Source organism: Thermobia domestica, chromosome 11 (assembly GCF_964235325.1).
Source record: "Thermobia domestica chromosome 11, izTheDome1.hap1.1, whole genome shotgun sequence".
NCBI lineage: Eukaryota > Metazoa > Arthropoda > Insecta > Zygentoma > Lepismatidae > Thermobia > Thermobia domestica.
The window spans coordinates 54130707-54144505 of record NC_137464.1 but is presented as its reverse complement, the minus strand read 5'-3'; the positions used below and the strand labels follow the sequence as shown (position 1 = coordinate 54144505).

Here is a 13799-nt window from a genome sequence, read left to right as displayed (position 1 = left end):
GCTTTCAATGATGGTTTGAATCTAGCGTTTCAGTGAATGAGAATACTTCATGCGAAGGTAAATGCACATTTATTCAAGACCATGTAATGTGGTTAAGTTAAAATGGATTCAACTGGGAAAAGCTTGATTTACGAGTAATGTACTAAAACTGAGTAGTTTCAAAACAATAAATTTAAAATAATAATTATTGTTATTGCTATTTCTTATTTCAATACAATTTCGTCTTTCCAATTTAAATATATTGAAGTTTTCTGAAAAAATATGCAACTATATAAACTCATGGGATTCTAAATAATTTCATACTAATTTTGTACACGTTCCAATTGATAACACCAATGGCAACTGGTGTTATCAATATGTTTTTCGTTATAAATAAATACTTTTCATTTGGTTAGTATCTCATACACTTTTAGCAATAATAACTGAATTGCAAAAAGAAGCTGACGAAAAGTTAGTAATCTTATGCATGAACTTCAAATACCGTAACTACCAATTTATACTGGACGCATCAGCGTAGCAATTAGAATATCCATGTGATGTAATGTATTATTGTTTTGGGACAGTCAATTGTAATTGAATGTGAAACTAAAATTTCGCAACTGCTATTTATAGTTTTGATCACTATCCTGGTACCATACATGGTGACCGATTGACTTTCATTCGAACGAAACAATACTTCCAACACAAATTTAATATACCTTCGTTTATTAGATTAGTGGTCCACCATTTATCAAATATAAGATTATAGATAAACAGTGGTCTGAAAATATGAGATTAGTTTCGCAAACTACTGTTTTTATATTGCTGAATCTGTTACGTACACACAAATTTGGAAACAGTTTAACAGTTACTTAAGCAGTTAACCATTAGGAAAATAGAATAAACAATCATAGGTCACTAGTGCTGCAGTTAGAATATAGCAGATGCTATTGCTTCAAGAGAAGAGATTTATTCGTCGTGTTTGTTTGAAAAGCGTAACATTGATTTTTCAGACTGTCTATCCCACAGACGGTCTGTCAGTCCTGCTTCTCCCTTGACTCCACCTCTTTCCTTCGTCCCGTTGGATAATTAAATTTTACCACGAGAAAATTAGGCGTAATAGACAAGTTTCTAATCTAATTAAATGTTCAAGTTGTGACCCATTGTAGTTTGCCCTCTTTGGCAGCGAAATGAATTACTTGCAATGCGGTTGGACGGGTTTGGGAAGCAACGAAGGAATGAGGGTTACAGGAAAATGGACAGAAAGGATAGGGAAAGGGAGATGATTGGAAAGAATGAAAACAACTGAAGTACTGGGGATGGATAAACCAATCAAAAATAACTCTGGTGTTCTAGAATTCAATAATCTTAAAGCAGTAGATGCGTAGGATTCAGTTTTTACATACCAAACTCAAGATTTTAGAAGGATATTTAGCTGTTGACAAGTTTCAACATGCAAGATTTTTGTTTGCCTATGTAAAGCGACTAGTTTTGTTTTCTTTCTATTTTTTAATAAATAAATGGATAATCATTTACAATCATAATGTAATATCAATGATGAATGTACTTCGGAAGACGTTGTGTGTTGTTTTCACACATATTTTATGTTGGGCGTGAGGTAAAGTTACTACTCTCGCATTGTTGCAATTTTCTATCGATATGAGTGCCTATTATACCATTGAATTTATATTATTTATTGGTATGATATATGCTATAAATATTATAATCAGTCTACTGAATAGTATAAGGTAAATTCAACATTCCTTAAGTATTGCTTCTTAATTCACAAGCACAAGGTGAATTGCTAGCCACTACTGATCGCTTTCCGCTATTCCCCCCTATGCATTTCTTGAGCTTGGTTTGTGTATGTATGTGTGTCTGGGAACGAATTGAACTGTGCCTCCACCATCACACACTCCCAGCTACGGGCCTACTGCATAAGACAACTGTGCTCAAGAATGGGTTGCAACTGGAGCCAAACAAGCTCAGCTGACGCATGGGTCAAAATAGACGGGAGCGATTACCAGTGTCTGGCCGTTTTGAGCTCTCGCACTGGAACAAATTCAAATGTGACATCGGAGTCTGTATATTCGAAAACAAACGTGTATGAACGTTCTCCACCCACAATCCCGAGGAGCCCGTCGGTCACCGGACATAGGCGCCCCCACAAGTAAATAATCGTTGCTTCTGGGTCGGTTCTCGTCACTTCTTTTGAGGATTCTACTGGATAATGAGGTTGGTTTCATGGGCAATATGCAGCATAGAATTACGCAGGAGAGTCAGGAGATAAGGACAAACCCAAAAGATTTCTACAAGAATTTTCTCCAGTGGCGCACGGTGACCCGAGAAGTAACTACACTGGGGGGACCGTCGATCGGGTTTTCGACTCCTGTTCAAACACACCTACTTTGTGACATCGAAACTAACGTCTTCGTGACGTACAGAGTCTACCGGTTCTCTCCATACCCATATCGACCATGGCACTCGCGAGTCAACAAGGCAGGAACTTACTGAAGATGCCCTTTGTAATGTTTATACATTAGTTTTAAAACGAAAAATACGTCTTAAAATGCCATTGTTGAATGGAAGTGCATGTACAAACTGCTTTAAGTACTGATCTACTCAAGCATGAGTGGCTACATAGGGATCAAATATTTCCTTTGTTGGTAGCATCGAGTTACACATATATTGTCAAATATTTTATGTCACTCAGACACTAGATGTGTTCGTCTTTCATGACATATTTTTAGTTTTGGCACTTGCAATATATTTCTAAAGTAAAATAATTTGAAGAAATAAGTTTGTGTTAGCAGCAACGCGTCATTCTTAGATTCACTCTACTAGAACGTTGCACAGCTGGTACCATTTGACAGCACTTATTAATAATACATAAGAAAAGTTCCGTTTTGAGGCTAACACATATAAAAATATTATAAACTTAAACAACACTGCGTAATTTGTAATTTTCTGGTTTAGATCAAATTTGGACCAACATGCAGAAGTTGGTAATTAAGATCAACTAATCTGCCAACCAAAAAATCTAGGATCATTATCTTATCCACCAAAAACTCAAAATATTTGGAGAATAACCAATGATCTTTTGCGTCAGGTGTGAGATCTCTAACATTGCGCTACAGTGATAACCTTTAAATTGTAATAAAGGAAAATATTTCTTGAGATAAAGAGTATAGAAGTAAAAGCAAACTTTGAAACCATATTATTTGTATTTCGAAACGATTTCGAGTATAAAAGGAATTATTAATTTGGTACATTTTTCTGAGTTTGTGAAACATTGAGATTTCCTGTAATCAAAGATTATTTGAAGTTACTACCGTTTGAATAAATACAAAAATATTCTAGATATTCGTAAAAATGAATTGTTTCTTTTCTGTCTTGTATTGCGTTTGTGATTCACAGAGAATAAATTTACTCATTCATGTAAAGAACGTTAAAACTTATCGCCAGAGAAACTGCATGTTTCAATCCGGTTACAAACACTCGTTAGAATTTGTGTTCCTTCCTTTGAATTCAAGTCTGATTGACAGGAAAATAGATCATCCTTATTCCTCGAATGTGACTGTAATTTTCTATTACAATGATACAAACAGGAAGTATAGATTTCAGTGTATAATAGATTCTAAACAACTCTGTATGCATAAATAAGTGTGATACAGCTCTTTTAAAAATTTAGTTCTTGTTGTGATGGACCCATATTCCGCAGAAGCTTGAATTTGTAAAGACAGAAAAAGTAGGTACATTGCACAGATCACTACCGACTTTTTCCCTTGACATGAATTTTAATTCATGATATGGTTTTATGTATTTACTAAATATATATGTTTGTAATTTTATGTTCCACGATTATTAACCGAGGCTAACACAAACGGTGGTAATGAGATGGGTGATAATGGTGAAAAGATGAAACTGAGAGGAAACGAAAGAACGAAGTAAAAATTCACGTATACAGTGTTTGTACAAAATACAGTTCATTTAACGGGAACTGGAATCAAGCCAAGGACCCTAGATGCTAGAGGTGAGTGATCTACCATAAGCAATCGCATTGCCTAGAGAAGAATTGAGAAAACCCTTTCTCATTGTTAGAATATAAAGGGAAACTGAATTCTCTCTAACGTTTTCTCAGAGACATCATAGTAAATATTGTAAGGTTCCATGTATTTTTACGCCATATTGGATATGGTCGTGCGTTTTTACACCATGTATTTGAAGTAAACATATTTTAGAGAACAGCCACGAAGAAAACGTTATTTACCATTGCCAACATTCCGTAAGTGACGTAAAGACAAGATGTTAGCAACATTTCTGTTTAAAATGAAATTAGATACAATCAAAAAATATTAATTTTGCCCGGTTAATTAAATTATCAATTTTTTAAAACACTTGGTTATCAGAAGTTAGCTTTTTGTACGCTTTAAAATGTTTAGTTATTGAGCCTATTTTACTTTAAAAGATGCTTGGTTATAAAGAAGGATTTAGTTATTAATTTTTTAAGACGCACTCCCCTCCAGAGGGGGATTTCAACTCCTCTCCTTGAAGAGGGACAGTTCCAACTCCCCTCTGTAAAACACCCAGTCATTGAAAAACACTTATTGAATGCACCCTAAGATGCATTGTGATTGGACTCCTTTAAACTTCGCCAACACACCTCCAAAGTAGTTAGAGGCACTTGTTTAGTCGTAATATTTTATATTTCAAAAAACTTGCATAATAAAAGGTGAAAAAAGTCCAAATTCGTCGTGTACCATCTTTTTCCTCTACCCTAAAAGACAGAAAACTTTAAAATATCGAATGCCAAATCCAGGGAAAACCTAGTATAACTTGATCCAGATTTAAAACTGGATTTGAAAACAATGAAACATATTGTTTTGTAGGATAAAATGCGCAATGTTTGATAATGGTTGGTTATGTTTCAAGTTCTGGCAGAATCCAGACTATTTAATATTTAAGTCAAACTATCCATGTTTCAAAATAGGATTAAACAAGTAAAAAGGCAAGTCAAATTATCTACATCAAATCAGTAATTAGCTAAATTACTTAAAAAAAGTAAATTGCTGACGATTCATCTAACTAAATCTTAGTTTCAGAATCTCTGCAAGAATAAATTTGTGTAGGGTTAAATATACAGTGCATTCCACGAATAACAATAAGGCCTGTCTCCTGAAGAAACCAAGGCAGATAGGAACATGAAAGCTTTTGTAACCTTCAAGGAACATAAAAGGCAACAATATGCTGATATGTAGAACCCCCATGAGGTGCTCGCAGGGGGGTCAGGAGGGGTAACAACAAAATTTTAAATAGTAACCCACACCTTGTGGTATCTCGCTTGAAAGGTAATCACGTGTAGAAACTAATTGTGGAAACTACGTGTCGCTACCATGTTCCTATCCAACATGGCGCCGTCAGTAAAATACGGTCGAAGTACGTTCCACTCATAACACTAAGGCCCACTCCTGAAAAAAACAAGACATATAGAAATATGAAATCTTTCGTATCCTTCAAAGGACATAAAAGACAACATTATGGTGATAAGGAGAATTCCCCAAGATGGGGACTTAATGAAGTTACGGGGGATAGCTATAAAATTTTACAAAGAAACCCCCATCGTTTAGTACCTCGTTTGAAAGCTAATGAAATTTGACAATAGTTCTGGAAACTATCGTGTCTCAATCCATCATGGCGGCCATCCGTAAGTACGGTCGAAGTACTTGTAGTTACCCCTCGTAACCCGTAATCCCCCCTTATGGGGTATTTTCCTTATCAGCATAATGTTGTCTTTTGTGTCCCTTCAAGGTTACAAAAGATTTCATGACTCTATCTGGCTTGGTTTCTTCAGGAGACGGGTCTTAGTGTTATGCGTGGAACGTACTTCTACCCTACTTTACGGATACCCGCCATTTTGGATAGACAGGCTAGTGACATGTAGTTTCCAAACTGGTCTCTTCATGTGATTACCTTTCAAAAGAGGTACCACGCGATGGGGGTTGCTAATTAAAATTTCGTAGTTACCCCCCGTAACTCCCTTAGGCCCTTTTCCTGGGGATCCTCCTTATCAACATAATGTTGCCTTTTATCTCCCTTGAAGGTTGCCAAAGTTTCATGTTTCTATCTGCCTTGGTTTCTTGAGGAGACGGGCCGTAGTGTTATGCTTGGAACGTACTTCGACCGTACTTTACCATGGCCGCCATGTAGGATAGGGATACGCTAGCGACATGTAGTTTCCAAAATTGGACTCTACACTTGATTATCTTTCAAACAAGATACCAGAAGGTGGGGGCTGCTATTTAAAATCTTGTAGTTACCACCCGTAACCCCCTTGAGCGCACCTCATGGGGGATTCTCCATATTAGCATAATGTTGTATTTTATGTCCTTGAAGGTTACAAAAGGTTTCATATTTCTATCTGCTTTGGTTTCTTCTCGACACTGGCCTTAGTGTTATTCGTGGAACGCACTGTATAATTCATATTTGTTAATTTACGTGTAATAATCATAGTACAAACTGAATTATTTATTCATATAGTACACTGGATTTCCTTTTAGACACAAATCGTTCGTGCTTAAATAGTTTGCTGTCCCACATATGTGGAAAATAAATGTTCAGTACTTTGTGGGAAAACTTGTGGTGAGAACGGATCTTACTGGAAGTCACATTAGTAAAATTAAAGTTGTATCATTACATGCTGAGAAATATGCTTCAAACAGCTTCAAAAAGCTGTATTTATTTTCAACGCCCTGAGCGTAAATTCATGAACAGCATCAGTCCCTTCAATTTGCTATATAGCAATTATATCTTTCTTTTATATATGATTAGTGTAGCCAACTTGTGAAAATGGAAATACCGAACATCCTCCTAGAGTACGTATACTCTTAAGATTGTGACATCATCGCTAGTCAAAGATTTGAACAACCTGACAATGGTTACTACTCATAAAGTTGAGTGATTCGGAATTCAAATTTAATAACGTTAGTTACATTTGAAGCATGTATTAAACTTACTTATTCTAGTTTTGGTTGAGTCTGCATATATAATTTTGTGTAGTGTACCATCAATAATATATCGTATTTAAAACAGAAGTGCAATTGTAATTGGCAATATAATTCTGGCATGCACAAAATATACTTGAAAAATAAGTCTTACAAGTTTCACTGAGGCTGATAATGTCTCATAATGCCCTACACACTTTTACTGGATCTAAATGCATTATTTAATTGAAAGATGTAACTGAAGATGAAGCAGTGCTAGCTGCACTTTTCAAAATGTACTTTTGTTGACCTTCAGCAGTTCTGATCAGTTCATTAAATTTTCCTGCCTTCAACTCTTCAGCAAATTCCGTGCATGACAGGTCGATATCAAAGCGAATTATAAGCTCTGCTTTAACCATGTTCTTCGACAAACGATTGCTTTCGTCACTCCAAAATAATCTGAATAGAACAGAGAATAGGACTAGTGAGAGGAAATGTTACTGGACATTTAACGTCCATTTTTGTGGTCTACCGGGCATCGGACAAGAAGATCAAGGAACTGAATTGTCCGGTAAAATATCGGACAGTTGGCAACCCTATATATGATGTTAGTTCAAACTAGCAAATTAGGCATCATTGATATATGAATACTGTATACTATATTAACTTTTAAAAATAGCCATCATCAATCACTTTGTTGATGATTCCAGTAAATTTCTATTATCAGTCTTGGATTTAAGAAAGCTACCAAATTTTAAGTTGGTTTAAGAAAAATCAAATAATAAGTCATTTGTTACGTTTATGTTTTTTTTTTTTTAATAGTGCCTTTATTTGATTCAGTGACGTTGCATTTCTATGTGCAATAAAATTGTTTAGTTAATTCCAGCTTCTGAGAAGGTAACTTTGAAGACCTTTGGAGAAACTGAAATCAAGGAAAAAATCTCTGATATTGTTAACCGATAATAATCTAAATAATGTAAAATGGTGGATCCTATAACAGAAACATAAAAGAGGAAATGGAATTAGTTCTTTAAATATTGAATATAAAAAAGTTATCAATACAAAAATAAAAAAAAATATTTTTGGATATCTTAAAAACGATATTCTCTGAATACCAACACCGAAATCCAGAGCAATAGGTTTACAATACTTCCAAACTTTTTATACAAATAAGGCAGGTATTAAACTATTTGTGAGACACTAAATCTACATGAAAGAAGAAAATTGAACTTGATGACTGACGAACGGATAGACGTGTAGTCATTCTACAAGGTCTTAAATTTGTAGTTTCTTTCAAATTTAAATCCATTTTCTGTCATTTTGTGCTTACTAAATGAAACGAACGGCGAAACGTTACACGGCTGATGCTTGAAAAATCCCTCTCGTTGAACCTATGTTTATTTGAACTTTTCTTCCTTGCTTTTAGTTGTAGAATCAGCTCCCGAACTTTCTCGGTCTTGTTCCCTTCAACCTTGTATGAACGGGTCTTAAGAAACCATATTCGTTAAAAACAGGAAACTTATTTAACTACACTTTGAAACGAGAAATGAGTGAAGTTCGATGATTGACACTCTTATTACATTGAATTACCCCCTCCCCCCAAAAAAAGCAGAGAAATAATAATTATGTACATAATTCAATGACTAAAAATAACAATAACATATTGAAAGAAATGAGATTTCCAGTCCTATTTCATATGAATATGAACCAAAGCTAAGGGAGACTATGATTACGATGATGAATAAAAGGGTGGAATGATAGGAGTGGGATGAAATGAAAAATTCCGAGAAAATTCACGGACACGATGTTTATTCACAGGGCATTGAACTAGCGACCTCACATCCCAAGCGTTAAGGCTAAGTAACTAACCCATCATTGTTCCTAACGATTGCGTAAATATACAACCCCGAACTGCATATACCTAGTACACAATCAATGAAAATTCTCAAGAAAACAACAGAGTTATAAAATGATTTGCATAAGATGTCCACTACATATGTATTATTTAAAGGAATGTATTATTGTTACATAACTGTAAACACCACTACTTGTCAATGCTAAACAGAATATGCGTGCAATGATTTAGAGGCACGATATGACGTGATCAATTCAGAGACATTAAAGTCAGATCAATTACAGAGTGGAAGTGAATAATGTCCTCTTCTTAGTTGTAAATATATACACTATAATCGAGCTGTCATGTAGAGCTCTCATAAAAAATTGCTTCCATATATGGCACATTACATGGTATTCTACTACCCTTGAAATGACTTGTGACATTAATCCCTAAAGTGAGATGTTTACTTTGACTTGAAAATAAATGAAATATTTAAGACAGAATTGGTTACTTTTGCGTTGTGACCTTTTCACAAAATTGACTGTTTCTTCAATGTTTACTTATATCAGGACATGTTCATTACGAACTAAATTATTGCAAACACACTAAATTATTATAAATTATGCATTTTGCACATTTCTTTCGTTATTTGAACTCAATCAACTTGGAATCCACATTAAATGAAAAAGGATTGAATGCAAGAAAATTAGCAATTACTAAACATGAAACGGAATCTAGCTTTAACATAACAGGAACACGCTCTTTAGGCAAAGTATACAAATGATTAACAATATCAATGCTTATAAATGAGTTAATGGAACGGGAGAGAGAAAACAAATAGGGAGGCCTCACGAAAACACACGGACACAATATTGTTCAGGAAAAACTCATATGGCCTTCCATCGAGTAAACGACTTATCGTACTAGAGATGATCACTCTGCTGCTAAGTTATCCTATTCCGCAAATCAATATTTATAATTAACAAATGTAAGGTTTGTTTTTCAAAATGGAAATACATATTATGCAGTATATATCGTTATAGTAGCTTTACTATTAACTATATACATGCGTTTATAGATTCTATAACTTTAAATACACTTTTTTATTCATTTTTCACAAAATTAATTCTTGAAACAGTATGTGGTAGTTGTTTCTCGTCAGCGAAACCTCCTTTGTGGGGTTCCTTAAGGTAGTGTTTTAGGGCCTCTTCTTTTCTGACCTTATATTAATGACCTGCCATAATCTTTAAAATACTATATCGCATATATGCGGACGATGTTAAATTGTATATGTCTTTTTCACAAAGGCAAATAGACACACATATAACAAGGATGTTAGAAGATTAATTTGGTTAATGGTCAGCAGATAAATGTTTGAATATAAATCCAGTCAAATCAAAGTCAATTTATTTGCTTCAAAACGTAGGGCTACGTTAATAGATGCTTCGCTTGTTGCCAATATAACTTTAGACGGCTCTCTTCTTCTGCAAAAAATTTTGGCGTCATATTCAACAAATATTTAACTTAGTCTGATCAAATTAAAACATAGTGCAAAAAGCCTTTTGAAGTTCTTCATTCCCTCAGCAAGTTAAAAACCTTTTTACCAATACAGTTGAAAAGAGATTCTTGTTTTAAGACTTAGTACTTACTCCTGTAACAGTATACAATTGTTTGTATCTCGTTATTTTTAACAATACATGGTTCATGGAAATTAATCATCTCAACAATGACAGTGTTTAGTAACTACTTTAGGATCGACCTTTTTGGGTCTTTCACAATGCGTTTCTTGATCATGATCCTTCAGCGTACCAGATTTCTGATTATCCATTTCATCAATTCGAATAAACGCTTTATAAGAATCACGCAGTACAATTATTCTAAAACTAATATAAATGCAGTTAAAATATCATCATTGTCTGATATGTATTCTAGTTATTGAATTTTTTGATAAATCATTAAAAATGGAACAATTATTTTTTCTGCTACGTGAATTGATTAACATTATATTGTTTGAGTTGTGCGATGTCCAATTTACTTCGATTAAATAGTGCACCTTTTTCTTACTCTGATAGTAACATGGAATATTATGTTGCTTCTATGACAACTCAAAGTTCACACATTTTGATGGCATATTGAAAAGTTAATTTTCTTTGCTTAATTTAAATGACAAACTATTTCCTTACTTCTAAGGAATGATGCAAGATGTCATAACACAAAGCTTCTTATTTTGATATGGTGTTAAGTAAAAAGCTCGTAATTCAGCGGAATTAAGTTACTTCTTTAGAATTATGCAAAATGTTGTTGCCTAGAAGAACTATAAGATTTCCAATTGATTTGATTGCATTATTAAAGTTACAATCTTTGAGTAATAGTTTAATATTACTTTACTTCGATCAAAAAATACTTTTATTAAATTGAATATAGAAATAAATGCTTATCTCTTTGAAATTGTTCAAGAGTCATACGGTAAATTACTCGTAGAATATTGTAAATTTTGTTAATGATTTACTTTAAAAATTACTTGTGCAATAGTCTCTTACTTTGAGGAACTCATAAAAAGTTTATTCCTTTTGAATTCAGAGATGTTTCCTTACTTGTTAAAATGAAACTTGATGGCGTTTTTTCTTAAAATATGTGCAATAAAATGTATTCATGATCAACAAGCAAGTTTATCTATTGCACTATTTAGAATTCGTTCGCAATTTCAGTCTCTCAAGCCACCTCTCAAGTTGAAATACTTGATTCATGCTATTTAAACCTCGAACAAATGTGTGTGTTTCAGTTTGCATGTTGATTACTTCCATTTCCTGCGTAGGATTTTCATCAAGTCAAAGTTAATTAATGTAGCTAAAGATATAATGATTTTGAGGTCTTTTTGCGATTGGGTACGTAACTTGCAAAAAGAGAAGCTCTAAGAACCTGCTCCTGCTTGTAACAGGCATGAGAAATAGTAGGAAGGAAGGTCTCGAACGGAATGCTAACAACGCAAAATGTATTAATGGAAATTCAGTATATGTTCTCGTATTATTTACTTACGTATAGTTTATGGTAGTAGCAAATCAATGCTTGAAGAAGAACTACCTGAGTCTCTCGGATGCAATCGGTATATAACATGTTACAAAATAACTAAGTGTTATATCAAAATTAAGTTTTTATGAGGTATCTTGTATAATAGAAATATTTTTAATCATTTACCATATATTATATATACTGCCACTACAAACTACCACCGATGTTAGTGCCTCTAAAAATTAATACTAGAATAAATTATGTTGGTGCTCTTTGTAATGCTTAATAGTACCCTAACAAATATAAGTGCTCTTGTAATACTTGATTCTGCCACCAATGGTTTTATTTGTCTTGTAATACGTAACATTACTACACTGTTACTAGTTGTATTAGTGTTTTTGAAATACTTAATGTATTTATGAAATATTTAATACCACTACCAATGATATGAGTACTCTAGTAATGCCTAATATTAATAGTATCACAATTTATCTTAGTTCTCTTGTAATACTTAGTACTACAATTACCTACCATGACTTAGAGTTCTTGCAATAACTTATTGTTACTTACTATAATAATAATCTAACTGTATTATTATTATTATATTACGCATTAAAATTACTGAGCACAAATGATTCTGAGGGACTACAAGACATATTTGGATGATATGTAATCAGAAAGTTTACGTTCCTTTTCGTTGCATCTGTATTTCTAGATAAAATCATTATAGGCAATACATTAGGCAAAACTTAGTCAATTTTCATCACCCTGAAAACTTTTACAGAAATACTCACAAGCGAATGATGCAAAATTAAGAGAATGTTAATTTAGTTTCTATGTCCCAAAATAGAATGAGTCTTTCCATTTCTTGGGAAATGTTACACAAAATTATTAATCAAACTTAATTTTCCGACAGTCACGTGTCTTTTACTAGTTTTGAAATTTAGGAAAATCGATTTCTTGTATGACATACACTATGTGATCAAAAGTATCCGGATACCTGGCTGAAAATGACTTACAATTCCATGGCGCCCTCCAACGGTACTGCTGAAATTCAATATGGTGTTGGACCACCCTTACCCTTGATGACATTCCACTCTTGCAGGCATACTTTTAATCAGGTGCTGGAAAGTTTCTTGGGGAATGGTAGCCCATTCTTCACTGAGTGCTGAACTGAGGAGAGGTATCAATGTAGGTCGGAGAGGCTTGGCACGAAGTCGACGTTCCAAAACATCCCAAAGGTGTTTTATAGGATTCAAATCAAGACTCTGTGTAGGCCAGTCCATTACAGGGATGTTATAGTCGTGTAACAACTCCGCAACAGGCATGCAGCATGAACAGGTACTCGATCGTGTTGAAAGATGCAATCGCCATCCCCGAATGGTTCTTCTACAGTGGGAAGCAAAAAGTGTTTAAACCATCCATGTAGGCCTGCGCTGTGAGAGTTCCACGCAAAACAAACAAGGGGTGCAACCCCTTTCCAAGAAAAACAGGACCACATCATAACAGCACCATCTCCGTATTTTACTGTTGGGACTACACACGCTGATATATGACGTTCACTGGGCATTTGCCATACCCACACCCTGCTATCGGATCGCCACATTGTGTACCGTGATTCGTCACTCCACACAACGTTTTTCCACTGTTCAATCGTCCAATGTTTACGCTCCTTACACCAAGCGAGGCGTCGTTTGGTATTTACCTGCGTGATGTTTGACTTATGAGCAGGCGCTCGACCATGAAATCCAAGTTTTCTCACCTCACCCCTAACCGTTATAGTACTTGGAATGGATCCTGATGCAGTTTGAAATTCCTATTAGATAGTCTGGATAGATGTCTGCGTATTGCACTTTACGACCCTTTTCAACTGTCGGCGGTCACTGTCAGTCAACAGACGAGGTCGGCCTTAGGTTTTTGTGCTGTGCGTGTGCCTTGACGTTTCCACTTCACTATCGCATCAGACGCAGTGGACCTAGGGATGTTTAGGAGTG

General features: G+C 34.6%; 1 protein-coding gene across 1 annotated transcript in view; it reads left to right on the top strand.

Annotated features, from left to right (window-relative positions):
• The window catches only part of side-VII (sidestep VII transmembrane protein), a gene marked incomplete in the record, with an annotated part of 1416899 nt that overhangs the window by 971901 nt on the left and 431199 nt on the right, over window positions 1-13799 (top strand).